Genomic DNA, 13,918 nt, shown 5'->3' on the forward strand with positions numbered 1-13,918 from the left:
GTGGAGTTATTTTAAGCTCGAAGAAGAAAAAGGCAAAACAGCCGGTGGTGTTATGCTAATGTGTGTGCATTAATACGACACAGAGTAACAGGCCACCGTACTGGGGTCACAGACAGGTACGCAGGGCAGAGTAGACTAAGAGCGGATAATAACGGACCTGTATGGTGGAGCTAACAGAATGAAGACACGCACAAACAAATACAGAGGGTATACTTGTGGAATAACACGACACAGCCAAGTGTAATATCTGCAACGCAAGTATTTCTAGGGGTGGCAGCAACACTGGAAACTTCAACACCACACAACACTTGCAGTTGCAGATTAATCATGGAAAGGGAGTATGCAGAGTTCAGTGCAACAAATGCCAAGAGGAAAAGTTTTGTCGCAGCAGCTAACATAGCTGGAAACCATTCAGAAGCGAGAGAAACTCTGCAGACAGTAACAAAGCAAAGCTGAAGAAAACCGAGAAAATAACCACATTTATTGTGCTGGACGACCAGCCCCTTTCTGTTGTTGAAAATGTAGGTTTCCATGCCTTAGCCTCACTTCATGTTGCCAAACCGTCATTATCTCTGACACGGCTATCTCAAATAAGTACAATGTTGTGTTTCTTTTTCAAATGTAGCCAAGAGTAAAGACCCTAACCCTATCAAAACAGCAGTCAAAGTGTATATTTTCAGCACTATGTTTGTTGGAAACTCTCCACGCATTGTACCGGTAAACAGACGTTTTAGACGTGAGGACAGGAAGCCGTCATGAAATCGCTGTAGTCTTATTAACGTATTAACTAAATAATTTGAACAAAATAAAAAGCAGCAGCACTATTGCATAACTGAGTCATGTGTGGTATGTATTTCTTCCTTTAGGGGAGTTTTTGATGTTTTATAGGTGGCTAGGTTAAACACAGGTTTTTGTTTTTTAAGGGAGTATCGGATGGGTATCGGTATTGGCAGATACTCAAGGCTGTGATATCAGTATCGGACATGAATAAGTGGTATCGTGCCATCCCTAAAAGGAACTGATACAACTGTGTTGTAGTTGTTTAGCGTTGATTTCATCCATGCAACTATGTTGGTGGTTATTGTTTATTGACTATAGAACTGTGTTGGTGTTTAATTTTTATTCCATACATACAACTCTGTTTACCTTTTATTATTGACTTAAATTGTTAATCCCTGTCCAATGTGACTACCATCACAAAAGTGATGCTACTTAACCCACCTTCTCGCTCTCATACATTGACAAAACCAATGATGATATGAGGACATGAAAATGGACATTTGTGAAATGTTCAAGTTCCTGAAGCATGTAATGTGTATTGCACTTTAACTTTTTGAATGTTTAATGTTTTTAACATTTGTAATATTTGAATGTTCCTTACGAAGCTTGTAACCTACCGTGCCAAATGATTGACGGAGCTAGAGCCCCGGGAGTCGGTGTTGTATTTGTACAACACTGTGTACTTCGGCGCACACCTCACATATCGGCATGTAACTCGAGAACCGCTGAACGGATTGTGTCACCTGAAATGGCTATCGACAGGCAACAAATAGGGCTTTAATTCGATATATATATTGTATTAAAATATCTGCACACCCGAGCCGGTAGAGGTCGCCAAAGTGCAGGTGGGAAAATCTTCCTCAAGAGGGCCCACATGTGGGCCCTCGCATGTTAACATGTTTTACTTTTGTGATATTTGAATGAATTGAAGAATATTTTTGTTGACCACTTGAAAAGATTGTAATAAAAACATTGTTCAGTTTTCTTTTGTCTGAACTGCATTGTGTAACATTTTAAATAGACTTTTAACTACTCTCTTCATTTGGGGCGACCATTTGTCATGCGGGGTAACCAATGATTGTCAATAACTGTACTAAATTCAAAATAGAATATCCATCAGTTTTGGCTCAAATATTAATCACTGGTATACTATGCTTAAGTGGATACTATCTGTACACATTTTAAATCAGTTTTATGGGTTTTAGAGCAAATATGGGTATTGTAACTGCATTACGAGGGAGACACTGCCATTATAGAATAAACTTGTGAAATCATGGTTTACAAAAAATTAAAGGGCACACAAGCCTGTCTTTCTTAAGATGTATATTTAATTACTGATACCTGTTAAAATATTAGTAATGTTAAGGAAATATATTAATTTTGAGATAAATTACGGTCGCCCCAAATGACTTTTATTAAGGCCATGTCCTATTAATTCAACTTTAAAAACACTAAAATCTCTTAATTTGTTTTTTTTTCATAAATGCATGTATACACTACATTCCAAATGTTTGAAAAATGGCCAAATATATCCTTATTTTTTGTATTTTAAAATTGGCCTATTGAAAAGTCTTATCCGTCAATGACCCTATACGCTCACACACTAGCAGTCACTTTAGCATGAACACACACACACACACACACATGCTGCACACGCTCACACTCAACGGTCACTTTACACAATGAAAGGTCACTTTAAAAACAAGAACGGGAGTGGTTCTTGTATAGTAAACAGATGGATATAGCAAGCTAGCATAAGGACACATAGTATAACTGTAGATTGTATAGTATAGCATTGTATAGTAGTGTACATGAGACCCAGTGCCTCATCCGTAGCTAACAGTGTATTGCACTATCGCAGGACCTTAGCATGTCTTACCATGCTTTTTGTAAACTTTATGTACACACCTGTTATGTCTTATTTTTATTATTGTATTATTGCACAATCGTTGCGGGCAAGACCCCCCGCATTTCACTGTATGCTTGTATGCCGTGACAAATAAAACTCTTGACTTGACTTGACAAGTCGATCGGCCCTTTCTCGGCCGAGCTATAGTCACTTTTCCGCATCTACTCCCCAACTCTGCATGCGCAGATTGTGCTCGTGTTCAGGAGACTCTGTGTATAAAAGTCTATTGGATCATGTGTCCCGCACCCCCACAGCCGTAGCTACAACCACTTAATGTCAAGGCTCTCATCCACAGTCATTAATTTTCTCCCCCCGCTCTCTCCTCCATGAGCTCAATGTAACACGGCAGTGCAGTGGTCTATTGCTGCTGAGTCCCGCTGCCCCATCCAGTTCAGAGCCGCTCTAGATGACTGTGATTGGCTGAAGAGATTCAAACAACTCAGAACAAGAGAAAGGAGTGGAGATTTTTCGGCCACTGAAAAGCAGTGGTCAGGTGGAAAGTAACTAAGTATTTTTACTCAAGTACTGTACTTAAGGACAACTTCGAGCTACTTGTATTTTATGTGAGAATTTTAATTTTAGGAAACTTTATACTTTTACTCCACTACATTTCAAAGGAAATATTGTACTTTTTACTCCACTACATTTATCTGAACCCATCAGTTACTAGTTACTTTGAAGTAAAACATTTTGCATAGAAAACATGGTTAACCCTTTCACTACCACACTACCAAAGGGTTAACCCTTTCACTCCACACACACCGTCTGTAGTGTGGTAGCGAAAGGTTAACCTCAGTGGTGCGTTGGTGATTTCATACCTGGTTGCACTGTGTTTTAATGACGCCATGTGCATGCGCGCTCCCGGGCATGACGCCACGTACATGCGCATAAATGTTCCCTCACGTGCGCACAGAATAAAGACAATGCCTAATTGCCTCTAGGAATGGAATGTAACACATTTCATTCACAAGTTTTGTGTGAATGTATCTGAGGACGTATTTGAACCCACCTGACGACCTGAGCTATTGTTATGCAAAGTAGCCAGGTGGGTACTTGGCGCATCAGTCGAGTGCAGCGCATTCTTGTGCATGCACGTGCACATCCGTGCACGTGCATGCACGTGCTTCTGCTCACAGACCCGGTTGCACAGCGTGCAACCCCGTCCCATGACCAACGCACCCCTGGTTAACCTTCTGTAGTGTAGTAGTGAAAGGGTTCAAATGTATGAAGATTATATACTTTCACAGAGCACATGATCAGAGCAGCATAACTGGACCACATACCACTTTAACATAACCCATAGAGGTCAATGGATCGAGGCTTGTATGCTCCCAAACACTGGAATACACAAACGTCATGTAGAATGCATACTTTTATTTTAGATACTTAAGTAAATTCAATAACAAATACTTCTCTACTTTTACTTAAGTAGAATTTGAATGGAGGACTTATACTTTTACCAGAGTACTTATTTATCTGGGTATTTCTACTTTTACTTAAGTAAAGGAACTGTGCACTTCTTCCACCACTGCTGAAAAGGAACTGATGGGGCCTGTTCTCTGTGGGTCTTGATTTGGCGGTTTATGGCAAATGACCAATTATCAATGCTGTGACATGGCCCATGTCACATATGGGACAGTGTGAGACTATTTTACTGTATATATTTCTGTATAATTTTGGCTGTATATTTTAGAATGTATATACATATCAGAATGAATATCCCGGACCGTATTTTATTCTTTATTCCTATTTTTATTCTTATTCGTGACTTTTGTTTTTGACTCCCTAAATGTTTACCGATTACTGTGAGCGATCTGTAGTGCTGTAGATCTGTAGCGATCTGTAGTGCTGTAGATCTGTAGCGATCTGTAGTGCTGTAGATCTGTAGCGATCTGTAGTGCTGTAGATCTGTAGCGATCTGTAGTGCTGTAGATCTGTAGCGATCTGTAGTGTGTGCGCCTCCTTTGTGTGTTTAAACGGGGCGACTTGTGGGGACGACAGACATCCCACACTGTTATCGTACTGCACTGTGTCATAATCTATCATATTACCGTATATCACATTTGATATTATACCGTCATATTGCATTGGATTGTATGGAATGGTATTGTACTGCCATTGGGATAACCTGCCACAGACAGAAGCTTGTAAATATTGACCAACAAGAGGTTGAATTAAATTAAAAAAAAAACTGACATTCAATTGACGTTCAGGTTTGCGTGCTTTGGAATTGGTTAGTAAATCAAGATAATCCATAAACAGTTGGCAGGATGGCTTTGATTGATTTGCCGGGGGCTGTTCTTGGCTGCCTTAAAAGCCTTCAAAGGATTTTCTTCACTGTCAAGTCAGCTCTTACAGTCTGCACATGCTATCATGGACAGAGATAGATAGATAAACAGAGAGAGAGAGAGTGTGTGTGCGTGTGTGTGTGTGTGTGTGTGTGTGTGTGTGTGTGTGTGTGTGTGTGTGTGTGTGTGTGTGTGTGTGTGTGTGTGTGTGTGTGTGTGTGTGTGTGTGTGTGAGGATGAAAATGGATGTAGGGGTGGGGGAAGGGCTCGATAGAATTGGGATTGGATTGGGGGAGGTACAGTATATATATCATATATCATCTTATGATCTTATGTGTGTGTGTGTGTGTGTGTGTGTGTGTGTGTGTGTGTGTGTGTGTGTGTGTGTGTGTGTGTGTGTGTGTGTGTGTGTGTGTGTGTGTGTGTGTGTGTGTGTGTGCAGGTGTGTGTGCAGGTGTGTGGATGTGACAGACGTGCCATTAATGATTCACAGAGCAGGAAGGTCCATGGCAGGCGCACGCTGAGAAATCGCAACTATCGATTATCAGGCATGGTGGTGACACAGCCAGGCACATAACATATATACATATAGAATCATATGTTATGTTATGTTATCTATGTGTTATGTGATATGGAATATTTGTAGTGGCGGGTGACAGCAGCAAACTGAGCAGAGCCAAGAGAGTGGACACAGACAAGCACTCGTACATTTAGACCAGCCCCACTTCAACAGCCAGGGTTGACAAAAGAGTCTCAATGCTGAAATGATGCCTAGTTTATAAGATTTCTAAAGGGGAGGTGCCAAGTTATGTGAACAATTACTTTCAATATGTTAAAAATAATCACAGCCACAAAACCAGAGGTAGAGTGTAGAGACACAAACATAGTCCCTTTCAGATTCAAACTTATTTCGTACGGCCAGCAGACCTTCCTTTACTCAGCTGCAGTTCTGTGGAACAGCCTGCCCAGCAGCATTAAACAGGCCCCTATTAACTGCAGGCTTCAAAAAGTCTGTATGAACATGGCTATCGGTATAGGTAAGGGAGGGATAGCATATTTATTTTTATTTTATCTTCTATATGCATATAGTCTCTGAATGTTTTATGATGATGTTCAATGTTTTATGTTGATGTGTGGAACCATGATGGAAATAAGTGCTTGCATTTTATCATGTTTTTTTTATCCCTTGGATGATGTCTCTAAATCCACAATAAAATCAATCAATCAAAGCAGTGAACTGAGAAGAGGATACTAGTCGTGTGTTGGAAGTTAATCCGCCTGGTGTTGACAACTTGCAATGTCATTTAAATTGACAGGAAAAGAAGAGATGGTGATATGATGAATTGAAAATGGGGGACCCTGATGTAAACAAGACGAAAGTCTTTCTCTGGTCTGCATCCCCTTAACAATTGTATGTATTGAGCTGTACTGTACTCTGCAATCTGTTAATAAAGTTTTCAATCAATCAATCAATCAATATGTGTGTGTGTGTGTGTGTGTGTGTGTGTGTGTGTGTGTGTGTGTGTGTGTGTGTGTGTGTGTGTGTGTGCGTGCGTGCGTGCGTGTGTGTGAGAGAGAGAGAGAGAGAGAGAGAGAGAGAGAGAGAGAGAGAGAGAGAGAGAGAGAGAGAGAGACAGACAGACAGACAGACAGACAGACAGACAGACAGACAGACAGACTATCTTTTCATCCTATCTCGGGCTCCAACAAAGCATGTCTATTATCCTTCCCTGCTGGGCTGCTTCCCATGATCGCCCCTATGTGTCCTCTCTCTGTGGTCAAACAGGAGACTCTTCTCTGTTGCTATTTGTGTCCAGTTGGACTATGACAATATGTAACAATATAACAACAGCCTGAGCCTTGTAGGAATGAGGAGATTTGTTTTCTATTAGCCTATACGTGTTCCATCCCAGATAACAATGCACACTGATCTGTGAACAAGGGGTCACTTCAGAATCATAATTGCCGCGGTACCGATTGCTGCTGATAAGAATTTTTGCATTTTTCATTATTCTGGTAAATTAATGACAGCCTCACCTTAAAGTCACATAGAGATTATTATGGCAAAATGCCATTGAAGATATACTGTATTTCTAACTGTTACATTGAACAAGATTATGACCCCCCCTCTCTCTTTTTTAAATTTGTTTGAATACTACTGTATATAAAGATATATTTAAAAAGCCCTGTAAAACAGTACATTATATATGCATATTTGTCATACTCCAATTTATAGTAGAAAAACAATGGGCTACATGGCCCGGAAGAAAGTGTTTACATTTATTTAAATTGTGTATAGGTACTAGGTATAGTCGGAGTGGTTAAGGTTATAGGGTTAGCCTATAATATAAAGCCTAATATAATATAAGCCTAATAATTATAAAAAAAACTTTTAAAATGATGACGACTTGCGGAAAAACTGACGACCCCCGATAAAAACGCCGATCTAGCATCAACCAGTCAGAAACTCACCTTAACGACCAGGATTAAGCACCGAACGGAGCCGGAGAACTTCACTGTCGTTGACTGAAGAATCACGGGTGTTTCACTGCCTCTGGACCCATATCCCTCTCTTTCTCACACAAACACCCCTCTTGTCTCTCTCGCACTCTCTCTCTCTCTGTCTCGACCCCCCTGCTGCAGAGCTCAGCTGCCTCGGCGTTGAAAGCAACAGAACCGAGTCCAACCAAACCCGAATTACCAAAGGTGAGCGCACTAAAGCTGTGATCCGTGCGCCTGTCTACCTTCCCCAGTAAACGATGGAGAGGAGGAGTGCCGGAGGAGGCAGTTAGCAGGAGTTCCTGGGGGGCCGCCGGGAGCGCCGGGAGCGCACTGTAGCCGGTGACCAGTGTGCGGGGCAATAACGACACCTTGTGGCTGTTTTGATAAACGTGCAACAAAGTCAAATTGAGGTGCGTCCGATTTCTAGATTCCACGTCCCGTTGGGCTATAGGATTGGGCTGGTGGAGCAAAAAAAAAATCATCAAGGCTCTGATTTATGACTGAGATATGCATTTGAGAGGATATACTATGGAGCTAAATTCAAATGCATTGTCATTATAGAGCACAAGTACAGTAGGCCTACAGTACTTTGGAAATGACTCAACAACCAACTAGGCTGCAGCAAAAAACAAAAAAAAATAAACATAAAACAGATAACACCCTCATCACAGACAAGCTGGATGTGGCCAAATACTTAAACATTTTCTTCACAAACATAGCCACAACACTGGTTAATAAACTACCCTCCCACTCAGGGCATTTTGGGGTAGAACACATCCTAGCCTACTACAAAAACCTAGGGGTCCGCAAAGACGACTTCAAACTTGAAATGGTAACAACAGCTGATGTACTCAGAAAACTGAGCACCCTCCAACCTAACAAGGCCACTGGCCATGACAATATCCCATCCAAATTCCTTAGAGACTCAGCAGCCGCCATCACCCCAGTCATCACCCACATAATAAACCTCTCCATAAAACAGGGACACGTCCCCAAAGACTTCAAAATTGCGAGAGTGACCCCCCTGCACAAAAAAGGTAGCAAATTAGACCCAGGCAACTACCGCTGTTATGGTTTGACACCGACCCCAAACGCAGCGACACAAGAGAGTTGATTCAGAGTTGCCAAAAACAAGGGCTTGTTTATTTACACTAAATAAACAGCAAAAACTTGGTAGAGAACAAACAAAGACTGGGATACAAGCATAGATGAAGGTTGCTGCTCTGCAGCTTCCCCCGGGATGGTTCGTCTGGGGAAGCAGATGGTGACGTCAGAGCCGCTCTGCAGACTTCTCTCGGCAGAATCTCCGAGGTGGTAAACGGGACCGAGAGGGAGAGAGGGAGCGGGTTAGCCCAGAGTACAGTGGGGAACAGAGCAGGTGACAGGAGTAGTGACTTGTCCCAAAAACAGAGTTATCCAAGTGACAGAATCTTCGGTGTATATACACACTGTGAGTAACGTCCCAAACACAAATCCGCGTGCAAATAAACACTGTGAGCGAAGTCCCAATAATTATCCAAGTGACAATATCTTCGGTGTGAAATACACACAGTGAGCGAAGTCCCAATACAATTCCAAGTGATAATGTCTTCGGTGTGAATACACACAGTGGGCGATGTTAAGGCCAAATATTATCCCAATGAACAATCCAAAAAAGCTGACACTGGGTGAGTGACAGTCTGATAAAAAGCAGGATATCTTCAGTGTCTTTAAACACACGAAAAACGAATAGGAGCAAAGACAGTCATAAAAACTCACCCAGGCGCTGTGCGTAAAGAGAGTAGGATCAAAGGGGCGAGCGCGTCGCCACGGGGAACTGGTTGTCCAAGCGGAATACTTCTTGAATATCCTGGAAGCGAAGCACAGGGAAAAACAGCAGGCAAGGAAGGAACGGCGAATGCTAATGAAATATCAAAACGATCCAACAAAACTTGAATGGGGAAACGGGGTATAAATAATAAGGGAATGCTTAAGGGGAGACACTGCAGGTGAATAGGGTAAAAAAATTAACTAATAGATATCACAATGAAACTTCCCCAGTTGATTACTTATATTAAGACAAGACTTTTTTGTATTACAAGTTTTCTGAAATTGTATGTTTAAATATGCAAATGAGGCATGATCTACTTAAATATGCGCTAATTTGCATATAATTCCAGGACAGAAATCTGAACATTGGATAAAGCCATTTTCAAAATTATAGTTTCATTTTGTTGACATATTAGAGCCAAGGGTTATTACAGAGGGGATTTTGGATATCTATTTTTATCACTCCATAAATCAGAAAATACTCCATTCAGTCAATTTTTATGGTAAAATTCCATATTTCGCCATGTTTTTAGGAATAAAATGTGATATAAATCAGGGTATGAATGCGATATCAACAAACCCTTCTGTAAATACCTTCAAAACATAGATATGAATAGAACTGGAAGGTTTGGTGTATGTGAGTGCTACTGAAGTGGAGATTTCTGGCTCAGAGTATGAGGAAAAACTCTTAAAACAAATTTTTGGGAAAACGCCTTCAAAGTTCTGTATTGTAAAATGCCATACTTTTTTTTTTGTATTTTATTTTTTTATTCTTTTTTAAAACAAACATATAAACAAACATGACAACACACGATAAGATATACAAGCATTAATTGTCAGGGCACATCCAATGAGATCACATTTTGGTTAGTTGTTTTATATAAGATATACCCATAATACCTGTTATCTAAAAAAAAAACCCTACATACATATGCTCAGCTCGAACCCCCCCCTCCCGGACCCCACCTTGAGAAGTACCTCCACTATCCCTCGCACCTAACCAGACACTACCATTATAAGCTAGCTTTTATTCTCTCCACCACTTCTAACCACATTGACATTTTGGATTCATTGAGACCCAGAATTCTTGCTGTAGATATTTCATGGTAAATTACATCGAGATATGTAAGAAACCAAACTTTACGGCACATTTTTTCCGGTTGAAACCAGCGTGATGCGATCAGCTTTTTGGCTACTGTGATACCCGATAAAACCAATCTCTTTAGCTGTGGATTCACTGCAAACTCAAAAACATCATTCAACAGCAATACCGAGGGGTGTACAGGTATATTCCAAGATACGAGTTTTGATATTTGTTGGGTCACATCTTTCCAGAATGCCTTAACTGGTGAGCAGTCCCAATACATGTGCATAAATGTCCCTTCGTCCCCATTTGTACATTGGGTGCATTTGGAATCTTGTTTGAGCCCCATTCGGCACAGTCTTATAGGAGTCAAGTATGTCCTGTGAATATAGTTAAGATTGATTTGTTGATGATCCGGGTTCCTTGATGTAAGTCGGACATTTGCCCAGGCTCCTTGCCAATCAAAGTCATTTTCCAGGTCTGGTATATCCCTCCTCCAGACAGAGTCAAGTTGGAGGGTTTCATACGAGGACGTTAGTAATTGATGATAAAATTCTGAAACAAAACCTCTCGATGTCTCTCTTGAGTAGAAGAATTTGTGGTATCTGTGGTGTTCAATTGGTCTGTCTAATGGAACACCGTGAGACTTCAAACATAGCTCTAACTGTTTGTGAAAAAGCCATGTGGACTTGGTGAGATTAAATTTTTTGCGTATTTCTTTATCACTACAAAAACCCTGTTTGTTAAAAATATCCCCTAATGAGTGTATGCCTTGCTCTTCCCATATAGGGAATCTTATAGGTCGTTTTCCAATTAAGAGAGCATTGTTATTGAATAAGGGAGTATGGTTGTGCCATTCTTGTGGGTTAGGATTTTTTTTTTGTGATTCACGCCATATCCGGATCGCATGAGTAATTATGGGGCCAAATTTTCGTTCACAGTGCTTGATTGGTAGTTTAGTGTATGCTATGTCCTTCAGTCTATGTGGGGCTACTATGTTTTCTTCTATTTTCCTCCAAGATGCTAATGCTTGGGAGTCAAACCATGTTGTCAATGGACTTAATGAGTACGCCTTAAAATATAGGAAAAAATCTGGAAATGCCATGCCACCATCTGCTTTATTTCTCTGTGCGGTGGATCTTTTTATACGTGGTGGTTTGTTATTCCAAATAAATTTGTATGTGGAGGAGTGTAATCTTTTCCAGTAACCCTCTGGAGGGGGTAACGGTAGCATTGAACAGAAGAAGTTGATTTTAGGTAGTACATCCATCTTAACTATTGATATCCGTGCTTGTACTGTGTTCTTAAGTTTTACCCATCTATCAAGGTCGTCTTTGATTTTGTTTTGGATTTTTGTGTAGTTGTGCTTCACCGTTTGTCTTATGGTAGGGAATATTTCCACTCCCAAGCATCTGAAATGTTTTACCATCGGTATCTGTCCTGGGAGGGTTGTATCTTTTTTTGCAGGGGTGTTAAGTGGAAGGAAAGCCGACTTCGGCCAATTTATCTTAAATCCCGATAAATCACCAAAGTCCTCAATCAACTTGAGCAGATGAGGCAATGTGGTGTTGGGGTTTTTCATGAACAATATTACATCGTCCGCATATAAACAAATTTTTTGTTGTGTGCCCTTGATTACGATAGGTTCTATGGATTGGGATTGTCTTATATATTGTGCTAACGGCTCTAATGATAGATTGAACAGACCGGGACTAAGAGGACAACCCTGTCTGGCAGAGCGTGATACCGGAAATATTTCAGATATGATTGTGCCTGTTATAATCATGGCCGATGGGTCTTTGTATAATACTTTAATCATATCGATGAATCCTTTTCCTAACCCCATCCTTTCTAGCACTGCCCACAGATACGACCATTCCAGCCTGTCAAAGGCCTTCATAGCATCCAGGGACAGTATCGCCTTAGGTATGGTATCCTCTTTGTCGGCATCAAGTACGTGCAGTATACGTCTTATGTTCTCAGTGATCAGGCGGCCTCCTATGAAGCCAGTTTGGTCCGGGTGAACTAAAGACGTCATATGCTTTTGTAATCTGATGGCTAATACCTTAGAGTACAGTTTGATATCTGTTCCGAGGAGGCTTACAGGTCTATAACTACCGCACTCGTTGGGGTCTTTGTCTTTTTTAAGGAGGACTGTTATGAGTGCAATATTGTCGGTTTTATGGAAGTTCCCCTCCTTGACTGAGTATAAGATCATATTTAGTAATAAGGGGCCAATTATGTCCCAACAAGAAAGGTACATTTCTGATGGGAAACCGTCTCTTCCTGGAGCCTTACCACTTTTCATTGCGGTTATGGCCATCTTGAGTTCCTCTAGTGTGATCGGTATTTCTAACTGTTTAGCGTCATCCTCTGAAAGTTTAGGGAGAATAATTTGATTAAGAAATGTGTCCATTTTGTTTTGATCGAAGGTCATTTCTGATTTATATAAATCGGAGTAGAATACTTTGAATGTATCGTTTATTTTTACCGGATCTGTTACAAGTACTTGTTGTGCTCTAATGGTAGTTATATCTGCAAATGTTGCATTAATTCTTAATCGCATGGCTAATAGGTGGCTGGGTTTGGAACCATGGGAGTACTGCTGTTGTCTTGTGCTGCGTATTTGTATTTCCGATTGTTGTCTGTATATGTCATTGATCTCTATTTTTAGTACGTTAACTTGATTTTCTAGTCGAGTTGAGTTGTTGTATTTCAGAGAATTAAATAACGTTGAGTAAAGCGTTTCCAGCTCATCCAGTTTTGTGTTTTGATTCTTGCGCATTTTGGAGGAAAAGCTATCCGTGAAGTCTTTGATCATTCCCTTTACCGACATCCATATTATTCTGGGGTCTTGCACCGAGTTTGCATTCTCCCGTTGGAATACTATAAGAGCTTCTTTGAGTTGTGTAATGAATTCCTTGTTGTTAAGCAGCAACGAGTTAAATCGCCATCTTGGGGCTCGGGAGGATAGTATACCAAATGTACCTTTAAGGAGTAAATAACAGTGATCTGATAGTGCGTTGGGTATCATTTCCACTTCATAATTATCAAATAGTCTCTGTGATGCAAAGACATAATCTATTCTGGATAGTGTCTTATGTCTCGCAGATCGACAAGAGTACTTTCGGGTCGTGGGGTTAAGTAACCGCCATAAGTCCTTTACACCTGTAATCTTTGACCAATCCTTTAATGCCTTCGATGAATTCTTTTGTTCGCTGGAAAAGGCGAGGTAAGATTTGTCTATCCTTGGGTTCCAGATGGCATTAAAATCCGCTCCTATTATAAATGAGTAATCGGGAATGTCTAACATTGCATTGGTTAGTGTAGTGAAGAAATCTTCTTCGTACAAATTTGGGGCGTATACCGCTATCAACGCTATTTTCCTGTTCTTATGTTCAATCCATCCAATCCATTCCATACTTTTTTTTTTAAACAGATATTTACAAACACAATACCTAATCAAACCATTAGTAATAGACAACCTAAACACATGCCTGATAACTGAATAATAATAATAATGATGTTATTGAACTGAACAGAACT

At 40.6% G+C, this 13,918-nt stretch overlaps 1 protein-coding gene across 1 annotated transcript in view; it reads right to left on the reverse strand.

Annotated features, from left to right (window-relative positions):
• The window catches only part of cpne4b (copine IVb), a 262,123-nt gene extending 254,525 nt beyond the window's left edge, over positions 1–7,598 (reverse strand). The window contains exon 1 of the mRNA XM_084312573.1: positions 7,450–7,598. The gene's annotated coding sequence lies outside the window, so the exon portion shown is untranslated. The remainder of the gene's footprint in view (positions 1–7,449) is intronic.
• Positions 7,599–13,918: the final 6,320 nt, after the last annotated feature.

The sequence above is a fragment of the Notolepis coatsorum genome, assembly GCF_963971535.1.
Source record: "Notolepis coatsorum genome assembly, chromosome: 4".
Classification (NCBI taxonomy): Eukaryota; Metazoa; Chordata; class Actinopteri; order Aulopiformes; family Paralepididae; genus Notolepis; species Notolepis coatsorum.